The 9,575-nt window shown below is 41.6% G+C and overlaps 1 long non-coding RNA gene across 3 annotated transcripts in view; it reads left to right on the forward strand.

The window, feature by feature from the left end:
• The window catches only part of LOC109531889 (uncharacterized), a 27,180-nt gene that overhangs the window by 2,494 nt on the left and 15,111 nt on the right, over positions 1-9,575 (forward strand). The window contains exons 1-3 of one of the 3 annotated variants that reach the window (XR_002171272.1): positions 957-1,082; positions 1,170-1,447; positions 6,982-7,054. This is a non-coding gene — a long non-coding RNA (uncharacterized LOC109531889). Of the gene's footprint in view, positions 1-956; positions 1,083-1,169; positions 1,540-6,981; positions 7,055-9,575 lie in introns of those variants that run through there. The other 2 variants (XR_002171271.1, XR_002171273.1) reach the window with 2 other exon arrangements.

Below are 9,575 nucleotides of genomic sequence, written 5' to 3' on the forward strand. Positions count from 1 at the left end.
CTTGCTCGGCTTCTTTCTTACACGAACTGGTTTCCTTTTCTTCTGACTTTGCTGCAGTTATAGGAGTAAAAATAAAAACCGCATTGCTGGTGCTTTGATACGCTAAAGCTTTTTTAATAATTTGATACCAATCACTCACTACCACGTGGGTCGCCGGCCACCACGGCTGGGTGAGGCCGGGGAGGGAGGCTCCCATTACGGATTACAAGTTCGGGGCGACCCGCTGTCAGTCTGGTGGATTTCAACCGTAGTCATTTTTATAAAAAAGTTCTAATCATTGGAATTAACTGACCTCAATATTTGGAATTTTGTTTTCACTACAACATTTAAGAAAACGTTCCATAGGCTTCGCCATACCTGAATCTATATTATTTTTTTGTCGATGCAATATTAGAGTGCACTTCAATACATTTTAGACACTTCTGTTGAGTGTATGTTTCACACAGTTTCTCCTTGTCCATCGCTAGTGAACATGTGTTGACATATAGCTGCTGTTACTTTATATTTGTGGTGTTGTCCAACAATCTGTGGATTATTTCACTGTGGAGTGCGGTTTGCGTGTGCGTGGGTGTGCGTGCGTGTGTGTGCGTGTGCGTGCGTGTGTGCGTGTGTGCGTGTGTGTGTGTGTGTGTGTGTGTGTGTGTGTGTGTGTGTGTGTGTGTGTGTGTCTAAAATAGGGCCGATGCAAGGTAGCATTTGACGCCAGCAACACGTTTTGATGCTTCTTGTTTGTTGCGAATATTTAAAAGGCTGCACGACCCGCGCGTGGGTTTTACGCCAGACTTAGTCACCGCTCGTTTGTGTGTGACGACGTACGGCAGGTGGGTGTGACATCATCGATGTGATGATATCAGCTTCCGTGACTGCTCTTGTCGTCAATGTTCAGTTGTGGCGGGGTTGCACAAGTGTGACCTGTGTCGCCGAGGAGTTTTGCTAATTACGACGGGCAGTGAACGCAACTGCCTGATTAAAAAAAGGAAGGTGAGCGAGGGGAGGGGCGGGGCGGAAGAGGACTGTCTCCCACGTGACCACAACACGCTGCAGCGTCGGCGCCGGCGGCGGCTCCTTTAAGAGAGATGTGGGTTAGTTTTTCTCTTTGGTTATCTAGCTGTATGAGTTTATGCAATATCATAAAGCTAGAGAACCGAATGTAGAAACTAATCCCGCAGACGTCACGTGCAAGGATGGCTGCGAGGATGGATGGAGAGATCATGAGAACGAGGGTGGCGATGGAGGACCGAGAAGCACCAAACGTCATCCGCGTAGATCGCGTGGGGAAAAAAAAGACACCTCCTTCCCTGCCACCTTCCTACCCGATTTTTTGGATGTACAGTGTAAATTGCCGTGCAACCTGGAGTACTCAATACAAAAAATTGGGGGTATTCATGGCGCTGTGCATTTGTGGAGTGACTACCATGCCGTGGGGGAGGTTCCATTCATGAAGGAGGTGCTGCTTCATTTGAACACGCATGTCTTCTGTTATAATGCCAGTTGTCTTATTGTTGTATGCATGGCTTGATATGGACGCGGATGTGTCAGCCGAAAGAGCCTTCTGATTGGTCCACTGCACCAACATACCCCTACTCCAAAAAAATGCATCGTACCTGTCACGGCAGGAAAGAAATGCACCTTTATCTTGTATGAGGAGATTTTATGATGGAATTTTGCATCTGGTTGGGTGCCATCCAATTGGAGTTGTCCTACTAGGTGTACTCAACAGGGTTGTGTGTATTCCTAGGGTGTGCAACCTAAAGACCATGGACAATATGTGGGGCTGGCTTGACATTCAGTTCAATTAAAACTCAGATGCCTTCACTTTAAAATTGTTGGATCATATTTTTGCATTAATTTAGCATGGTCTGCATGTAAAGTCTCATCAAATTTTTATAGGGCTTGTCTTCATTGGGGTCGCATAAAACTATGGACAATTTAGAGCCTTGGATGAATTTAACCTGCATGTTTTGGGCATGTGAGAGGAAACAAACCTAACCATTAGGTTACTATGCTGCCATCCCAAAATATTTAACCCACAAATGAACACTATGTGATAGTTGCCTCCCCCCATTGATAATGACCCTGAAATTGAAATCTATTGAAGACAGTAATTCATCCCCTTCATCCCAGGATTTAGTCTGATCCAGGCTGCATGTGCAAGGCCTGTCTTGTTTTAAGGAGTCAAAACACCTACCTACGTTAACGTAGAGAGGCTAACATTGAACTTGGCTTTTACGGTGGTCCAGGGAATCAAACCTTAGCCCATCTAAGTCCCAGATGCATTCTTTACCACTCCCAAGCTTCCCTGTATGTTACATTGCAGTATTTCATGTGACACCTGTATACACAAATTTATCCCGTCTGTATGATTTGAGAGGTAAGATTAGAGAGAGACCAAGGTCAGTCTATTTTTTTTTTTAAAATAATGCCCATCAATTTTTTTTCTCTTTTCATCCGAAGGGAAAAAAAAAAGCACCTATCCTTGTTCCGCTCTGGATGTATTGTGTTAGAAGGGCCTGTTGAATTTTAAACAAGTCACAGTGCAGTGCTGGACCTGCTGTAGAGCTGCGGCTATAGCTCCTATAAAGTGTCACGTCGCTGAGTCACAGTGGAGAACGAGTTAGTGTTAGCAAGGATAGCGCTCTTTTTGTGTCATGTGATCAGTAACCAGGATGTATTGTGATGTCATTGACTGTGTGCAATGTGTAAAAGGAAATCAAAACACAACAGGAAGTGTTTATTTGCAGTCTGATGTTGCGATTGAGCATTGACACTAATTCTCTGGTCCATAGAAGTGTCTCTGGGATGAGATAAGTGTTTAGAAAATGGGATTGATATTTCGGCCTGAAATGACATTCACACAGATTGTCATTAGATGTGCCGGTGCTGAGAGATGAATGTACGCATGCAAAATATTGTAAGGTTGAAGTATTGACGGTGTTATTTCCTGCCAAATAATACATATGAAAACAGGGATCTCACACTCTTGTGAGTCCATCAAATAACGTCGTCGTGCCAAAAGATTAGCATTTGTACGGTTGGTTGTCCACCAAAGAGCTGAGTGAACGCTGAGACGAGGAGGCACAGGAATATTGTTCGTCGTAAAAATACCTTGTTGATCTTGCGACAACCATTTACACAAATGTTACTGTCATTAGAAAATGTTAACGCTGAAAGATGAGCATCGATGCTCTAGTGTTGTGATATTTTGTCAAATGAATTATGTGACTACTGTAAGACGAGTCTTTACTATATCATTGTCCATAACAAGTTATGGGTGATAAAAGACAAGCATAGACCCTAAACATTTTAATACTCTTCTAGTCCATAAAATCTAGTGACAGTACCAAAGGATGAATACACTAATATTGTATATTTTCTAAAAAGCAATTTTCTGTTGGCCCCCCTTTCTTACAAAAGTCATTTGTAATTTGAAGGTTCATTCATACTAAATAAAAGACAACAGCGGTCTACCGGGGCTTCATGCAATCAGAAAATGCCTTAATTCTTTCGACTTGGTCACTCATCGGCCAATGTAATTGTGTTCAAATCGGTTGTGTTTTCCCACGTTTGGGAGATTTTGTTGTATAGACCAATGAAAGCAAAGTTCAAATTTTTGGCCATAATTCCAAATGATATACTTTGCACAAACAACACCGCCCATCACCAAAAGAGCGCTACTGACAGTGAAGCATGCTAATAACATCATGCATTGGTGTTTTTCATAAGCTTCAACTGGGATCTAAGTCAAAGTAGAGGGAATTAAGTCTGAAGTAGTTGTCAGTTTCCGCACACAGCCTTCAGCTTTCTGCTAAAAAGCAAACCAAATGAAAAACAAGACACCCAGAACAGCTGAACTTTATTTGGCATTAATCAGAGGTGTCTGCTGACTCCCATTTTGTTTGAATGGAATTACTTAATTCTGGACACAGCATCCCAGTTAGATGAGGGTGTGTGCACTTGTGCAATTTTTTAACTTTAAAATTGAAAACACTTGGTATTTGAAGAGGGGTGTGTAGACTTTTTACATCCACATTAAGTGCCATATTACAAGGCCTCATCCTGTATTCCGGATGTGTGCTCAATACAATCTCTTTCTGGTAAAAAAAAAAAAAAAACGACACAGATAATGGTGTTTTGATATGAAATATTGCCTCATTAACCGAATAACCTCATTACTTGTGTGTCTCATGCCTTTTTTGAGTTGGGGTTTCAATATCCACGAGAATATTGGACTTTATGATTTGATAAGTAGCACAGGCGTGTTAAATGCGTGGCCCCTTTGTGTGTCCTTTAATGGGATTATTGCGACACCAAACTAACGAATTTATAGCGCCATTTAATTTTGACAATACTATTTATGGTCTGACTGCACATGCACCCAACACATGCAGTGATTGCCCAGTTGTGGTAGGAATGAATACATTGCTGTGGGGTAATAAATAGGGGGGAGGTCGGGGAAAGGGGGGTGGGGAGGTGGGGGGTGGGCTTTGAGATCGAAATTCAGTCTAGCGAATGACGGAGAGGCAGGCAGGCTGGCAGGCTAGACGTCGACGTTCCCACATTAATATATGTGTCTGTCTGGGCCCTCTTTAGGCCCTCAGCACCAGATGGAGTCTGGTCTGCCCTAGTCTAGTCCACCAACACCTGCCATGCTGCATTGTCTCCATCACTGATTACTCAACTTCCCATGTCTGCTTTTTAGCATTTTTATTGCTTTGTCGCCGCTTTTATTCCAAAACACGTGCTTTGGCTGTGATTAGTTTGCTCTACGTTGTCCACCAGGACGTTGCAATGAATGAACAAATGATTTTTGTAATATATGTTGACCATTTAGGGTTTAACCCTGTAGGGATTAAATACTAAAAGTGTGGCAATAACTGTTTCTTTATGGCTGTTATTCCACGTTATGGGAGAAAAAAATGTCACTACCCATTACCCAACAATATAATCACAGATTATACTGTAATTAGTGATTTGTATTTGTTTTCGTATGACCAAACACAACATCAAGACACACTTGACAATTGTCATCTCATTTGCAACTTGCCCATTATTGAGAAACACTTGAATGCAACACTGTTCTTCGAAAAATGATTCTCAAAAGTTACGAGTCGGGACCAGGTAACGTGATACAATATTAGCTTGATTTATATTTTTCAGCGATAACAATAGTATCATGGTTGAGTATTTGCTCTATGATGGAAGAAAACTCACAGTCATGAATGCATGAAAGGGAGTCTTTCATAATGTTACCAGAAGAAAATCATTCAAAAAGCTTATTTGTCCACTTGCATTTTTGTTGTTGTTGTTAGTGTTTTACATGTAATTGTTGGAATTGAGAAAAAGTCCAAATTGTCATGAAGTGCGACACTGGACAGAAGCTCTGGAGATTTGCTTCATTGTCTATCATATGACAAAACAACAACATACATCGCAATCATGTATTATATGTGACGAACATTTGTAGGTTGAATGTCTTTAGGCTTTTGATAATAGTTTGTCAGTGGGTTTATTTATTTTGAAGCAGTCTGGATCAATTGCGCTCAAGGGCCAAATATAGCCCACGGGCTTCAGGTTGCCTAGCTCTGTTTTATACTGTAGATGTTTTCACATTTATGTCCCCTGTTGGATTGTACGTTGTACATGTGTGTGCATGAAGATGTACATGCTAGTACATACAGTGTCTTTTTTACACCTCTGCTCGTATAGTGCCTTTTTTTTTTCTTTTTTTTTTTTTTTTGCCTCCACAGGTACAATAAAGGCAGAATTATCCTTCTATGTTGACACAAGATGACATAAAGTGCGGGCCACACTGCATACTATCATGCGTGGGGATTTATTCTTAAAAATTAGAAATTGTGGATGTATTTGCATTTTGCGATTGAGAATATGCATTTTTTTGATGATACAAAGAAAATGTGATTTTTGCTGACTATTTACACTGCTCCCAACCATCAACAACTAGTTATGAAAGTTATTTTTTTCTGTGTTATATTTTTGCACTTTAAATTGCAAAAGCCCCCCCCCTCTCTCTCCCTCTCTCCCTCTCTCTCTCTCTCTCTCTCTCTCTCTCTCTCTCTCTCTCTCTCTCTCTCTCTCTCTCTCTATATATATGTAGTACAGAGTATATCTATAAACCCTTTTCCCTGAACTTATGAATTCTAGGCTTGGTAGCCTAGCAACAGGCTCTGACCCATGTGAGGGAACCAAGGGAAAAAATTTGAAAGGCTGACATGCCGGCTTTAAATCCGCAAAGGACGTCAGATATTGGGTGGATGTAATCTCGGACTACTTTGTGTAATCGCTTGTGAAGTGCGCTGCCTGTGTGCCTCCCCATGTGTGTCAGTTTGTGTGTGTGATTCCGATTGTCCTCCATTTCGTGTTCCCAGCTGAAATAATTGCAATTAACATTTGAAGCAGCAAGGACAGATCCTCCTGTTTAGGAGTCTTTACCATCAGTACACTCACGGTCCACATTTTTTGTATGAGATGTCATGCTTCATTTGCTTTTCAGAAAATAGTCATGCTCATTATTGAAGAGATACTGTGTTTAACATTTCTTTTTGTTTTTTTATGTGTCTGTGGGTGTGGTTGCAGAAATGCACTGTATCATAGTGAGAGCTGTTTCTCATATTTTCATAAAATTATGTGGCGCTTCAGCGACAATGCTAAGCATGTTATTAGATTATTCAGACTTTAATGTCTACAGATTATTTTAACTGCTTTTATATCACTGTATGGTGCAGTTGTATCTCACAAAGTGTCCGTTACATATAGTTTAAAATGTAATCCTCAATGGATAAATAAACCAGAAAATAACCTAATATAGAAAAAAAAAAAAAACAAGCCAAAGTGTAACTCATCCTTTCAACAAATATTAAATATGGAGTATGACTTAAATGTTACGGTGTGTTACACATATAGTATATTTATATGATTCGTTCTGACAAATTGAACCTTTCTCATGCGTTTTTCTGTTTCCAGGTGTGTGAACTTACAAGTCCAATGGCAAAGCAAGCAGATTTTTGCTGCACGAAGGCTTCTTCACATTGAGCAGGTGAGCGAACGTGCATGTCTGGAGCGCTTGCATTATGGGTTGAAATGTGATGATTTTTTTTTTTTTTTTTTTTTTTTCCACACAAATATTTCTACAAAATGTGGTGGATGGTTGGGCCGTGCAGGTTCAGGATTTTTTTTTGCGGGGGGCATTGTTGCATTTTTCCCATCTTCATCATCATATTTTTTTATTTAATTACTTTAATCTCTCAGTGACTAATGCATGAAAACATTTCACCATATGTGAGATTTTGAAATGCACACCACCGATTGGCATTCCAGTTTTTAATTCTTCTTTATCATTCACTGTATATAGAAAAAAAAGAAGTTCCATCCATCCATTCATTTTCTATACGGCTTATCTTGTTTGGGGTCGCAAGGAGCTGGAGCCTTTCCCAGTTGAGTTTGGGCGAATGGTCACTTGTCAATCCAAGGGCACATCGAAACCACTACACCGTCGACGCCCATCAGTGACTATGAAAACAAATCAACTACTGTTAATGATAAGACAAAAACCATAAAACACCGGTAAGGAAATTGAACAATTGGCACAGAAAAGCCAAAGAAAAAGCCAGTACTCCTTTGATTCTCACTGTACTCTGTTCCAGTGAGGTACCGGTATGTGGCGCCATGATATGATTTAGAGGCGTTATTGAGACAGACACTTCAGAGGTCCCACTGTATGAAATATCTGTCAAGGTCATACTTTAAATGCGCTGCACTAACTTGTGTGATCAAAGTCTTTAAGCTCTTCCTTGATGTGATATGAAGACACAAGGTGAATCCTTTTCTGTCATCTCAGCATTTGGATCCCTTTAAGGAGACATAAGAAGTCTCCCGAGAGTAGGAGTGGTAAGAAGTATAGCCACATGCAGCATGCTCTCTTCTTTTTACATTTTTGCATTTAGATTATCCGTAGTCCTGTCATATTAGGGGCATGAATTTTGCCATTCTCCCTCAAATTAATTGAGAAAATGTGTTTATCGTATCTATTTTTATTGTGTTCATTGGCCTCATGAAATCATTGTTTAGCTACACACACACACACACACACACACACACACACACACACACACACACACACACACACACACACACACACACACGCACACGTTTCAGTATGCCTAGGCAGCTTTCACTACACTGTACTGTATGCTACAAGATGCATCTGGAAAAAAAAGTATTTCCTTCCTTTTCTGGCACATTTCGTACCTCCTCTGTGACAATGTGAGCAGACGCTTCGTAATGGCTCGATATGGGGGTAGCTCAGCCCATCTACCGCTAGCTTGCAGCCTTGAGGCGGATGAAAGGATGAAACCACAAGGAGAAGGGACAGGTGGCTGAAGTATTCACACCTTGTACTTAAGTACAGATACTTCTGAAAAATAAAACGTTGGTAAACGTAGAAGTACACGTGCAACGCCGTTACCTAAGAAAAAATTTTAACACGTGCATCAGTACAGAAGTAAAAAAGTAAAAATACAAAAGCCACAGAATAGTTTCCCTATTTTATGAACAGTCACGGTGCTTGTCGTGTTTGACTGAAGTAAAAAGGCTAATTAGCATTGCTTTCGGCTTTTATGCGATCCAGAAATCATGATCCCACCGCTTTGCTAATGTTGTATTCGCTAACATTTGATAACCCCAAATTAGCTAACATGAACTATTTTTACAAAATAAAGGAGCAGAAAGCACAGAGATTCAACTTTTGGTTTAGGGTTAAAAAATCGACCAAGCCACAGTTCAAAACTCTTGACTACATAGTTTGTACCGTCGCTTCTTTCACAAGCCGTAAGATTAGCCTCGCTAGGCTAACAGACGCGAGGGCGCCACTCTCCCTGTGTGCGCTTCCACAAAATAGATGGTGCAATGGAGTAGGAGAGAAGAGAGGGGAGAGTTTCATCATCAGGGGAGGAAGTGAAACCGTTTGATTTCCCTTCGGGGGCGACATGATGTTGTGTGACGTCGGCCTAGTTCTAGATGAACCTCCTCCTCCTCTCCTCGGGGGAAAACAGCCACGCGAAGATCAGAGGAGATTCCGCTGCCAGTGGCTATCCTCCTCCGTAGCGGCGGACCACGCAGCTGCTGAACGCGTAGAGCGCCACATCAGTCGACAGCGCATCCTCCAAACGCTTCAATCGATGCAAACGAGCAGCGTTCTGGAACTCGGCTTTGAGAAGCCGCTATCGGACCTCCATCCGGACGCGCAAGCGGATGTGATGGCACACGCGTGTTTTGGCATACCGAAGACGTGTTACTGGACCCAGGTGCTGGGGTTCCTGTGACTGTGTGTTGTTTGCGTGCCATTTCATACAGCCCTTCTTTCCTTGTATCCTTCTTCGCTTGTATCCTATCCTTCTTTCCTTCTTTCCTTTTATCCCTCTATGGTGTTTGTATTGTATCCTCCTTTCTCTCTGTCCTAGCTTTCCTTCTCTGCTTCTGTCCTTCTATGCTTGTATCCGATCTTTGTATCCTTCTTTCCTTCCATCCATCCTTCCAACTTCTCACCCTCCCCACCCCCC

This window comes from Hippocampus comes, unplaced genomic scaffold, assembly GCF_001891065.2.
Source record: "Hippocampus comes isolate QL1 unplaced genomic scaffold, H_comes_QL1_v1.1 scaffold22, whole genome shotgun sequence".
NCBI classification, from domain to species: Eukaryota; Metazoa; Chordata; class Actinopteri; order Syngnathiformes; family Syngnathidae; genus Hippocampus; species Hippocampus comes.